The sequence below is a fragment of the Centroberyx gerrardi genome, chromosome 12, assembly GCF_048128805.1.
Source record: "Centroberyx gerrardi isolate f3 chromosome 12, fCenGer3.hap1.cur.20231027, whole genome shotgun sequence".
Taxonomy (NCBI): Eukaryota; Metazoa; Chordata; class Actinopteri; order Beryciformes; family Berycidae; genus Centroberyx; species Centroberyx gerrardi.
This window is the reverse complement of record NC_136008.1, coordinates 31,959,768-31,962,267: the sequence shown is the minus strand read 5'-3', so window position 1 is coordinate 31,962,267 and position 2,500 is coordinate 31,959,768.

Here is a 2,500-nt window from a genome sequence, read left to right as displayed (position 1 = left end):
CCATCCCTGGAGCTCCAGGGAGTACCAGGAGCAAATCCAAATAGAAAAAAAAAAGTTAAAGTCCAACTGCCACCAGGGGCTCGGGGTGAAAATCCTGCCCGGGAAGAGGCGCACAGCCTCGGGCAGGGCTTCCAGGGCGCCCCCCTACCTCCCTGGAGCTCCAGGGAGTACCAGGAGCAAATCCAAATAGAAAAAAAAAAGTTAAAGTCCAACCGCCACCAGGAGCTCGGTGTGAAAATCCTGCCCGGGAAGAGGCGCACAGCCTCGGGCAGGGCTTCCAGGGCGCCCCCCTACCTCCCTGGAGCTCCAGGGAGTACCAGGAGCAAATCCAAATAGAAAAAAAAAAGGTTAAAGTCCAACCGCCACCAGGGGCTCGGGGTGAAAATCCTGCCCGGGAAGAGGCGCACAGCCTCGGGCAGGGCTTCCAGGGCGCCCCCCTACCTCCCTGGAGCTCCAGGGAGTACCAGGAGCAGAAAGAAATATTTTGTTTAAAAAAAAGACAAAGTGCTGCGGCACTTAGGCTGTGGGGCGAAAACAGGCGGAGTACCAGGAGCACAAAGTTTAAGTTGGAGTACCAGGGGCACCAAAGATTAAGTTGGTACACCAGGGGCACCAAAGTTTGAGTTGGTATACCAGGAGCAGGAAAGTTTGGGCGGATGGTAGTCTGCTTGTATCCGGGGAGGGGTGCTTAAGAGTGGGTCTGCAGGTTCGGCTGGTGCTGGGGTTCCTGGATGGTGGAGGTTAGGGGCCGGAGATAGGGGGCAGCTAACAGGTGTGTGGGTGGCCGAGGCAGGGGCTCCAAATTGGGGTAAAAGTGAGGTGGAGGGCCCCCTGGAGGTAGGGGGCCGATAGCAGGTGTGTGTGGCCGAAGCAGGTGCTCTAAATTGGGTAAAAGGGAGGTGGAGAGCCGCCTGGAGATAGAGGGCCGCTCCCCGGTGTGTGTGGCCGAAGCAGGGGCTTTAAATCGGGTAAAAGGGAGGTGGAGAGCCGCCTGGAGATAGGGGGCCGCTCCCAGGTGTGTGTGGCCGAAGCAGGGGCTTTAAATCGGGTAAAAGGGAGGTGGAGAGCCGCCTGGAGATAGGGGCCCGCTCCCAGGTGTGTGTGGCCGAAGCAGGGGCTTTAAATCGGGTAAAAGGGAGGTGGAGAGCCGCCTGGAGATAGGGGCCCGCTCCCAGGTGTGTGTGGCCGAAGCAGGGGCTCTAAATTGGGTTAAAAGTGAAGTGGAGAGCCGCCTGGAGATAGGGGCCCGCTCCCAGGTGTGTGTGGCCGAAGCAGGGGCTTTAAATCGGGTAAAAGGGAGGTGGAGAGCCGCCTGGAGATAGGGGCCCGCTCCCAGGTGTGTGTGGCCGAAGCAGGGGCTTTAAATCGGGTAAAAGGGAGGTGGAGAGCCGCCTGGAGATAGGGGGCCGCTCCCAGGTGTGTGTGGCCGAAGCAGGGGCTTTAAATCGGGTAAAAGGGAGGTGGAGAGCCGCCTGGAGATAGGGGCCCGCTCCCAGGTGTGTGTGGCCGAAGCAGGGGCTTTAAATCGGGTAAAAGGGAGGTGGAGAGCCGCCTGGAGATAGGGGCCCGCTCCCAGGTGTGTGTGGCCGAAGCAGGGGCTCTAAATTGGGTTAAAAGTGAAGTGGAGAGCCGCCTGGAGATAGGGGCCCGCTCCCAGGTGTGTGTGGCCGAAGCAGGGGCTTTAAATCGGGTAAAAGGGAGGTGGAGAGCCGCCTGGAGATAGGGGGCCGCTCCCAGGTGTGTGTGGCCGAAGCAGGGGCTTTAAATCGGGTAAAAGGGAGGTGGAGAGCCGCCTGGAGATAGGGGCCCGCTCCCAGGTGTGTGTGGCCGAAGCAGGGGCTTTAAATCGGGTAAAAGGGAGGTGGAGAGCCGCCTGGAGATAGGGGCCCGCTCCCAGGTGTGTGTGGCCGAAGCAGGGGCTCTAAATTGGGTTAAAAGTGAAGTGGAGAGCCGCCTGGAGATAGGGGCCCGCTCCCAGGTGTGTGTGGCCGAAGCAGGGGCTTTAAATCGGGTAAAAGGGAGGTGGAGAGCCGCCTGGAGATAGGGGCCCGCTCCCAGGTGTGTGTGGCCGAAGCAGGGGCTTTAAATCGGGTAAAAGGGAGGTGGAGAGCCGCCTGGAGATAGGGGCCCGCTCCCAGGTGTGTGTGGCCGAAGCAGGGGCTCCAAATCCGGTAAAAGGGAGGTGGAGAGCCGACTGGAGATAGGGGGCGGATAGCAGGTGTGTGTGGCCGAAGAAGGGGCTCTAAATCGGGTAAAAGGGAGGTGGAGAGCCGCCTGGAGATAGGGGCCCGCTCCCAGGTGTGTGTGGCCGAAGCAGGGGCTCTAAATTGGGTAAAAGGGAGGTGGAGAGCCGACTGGAGATAGGGGGCCTCTCCCAGGTGTGTGTGGCCGAAGCAGGGGCTCTAAATTGGGTTAAAAGTGAGGTGGAGGGCCCCCTGGAGGTAGGGGGCCGATAGCAGGTGTGTGTGGCCGAAGAAGGGGCTCTAAATCGGGTAAAAGG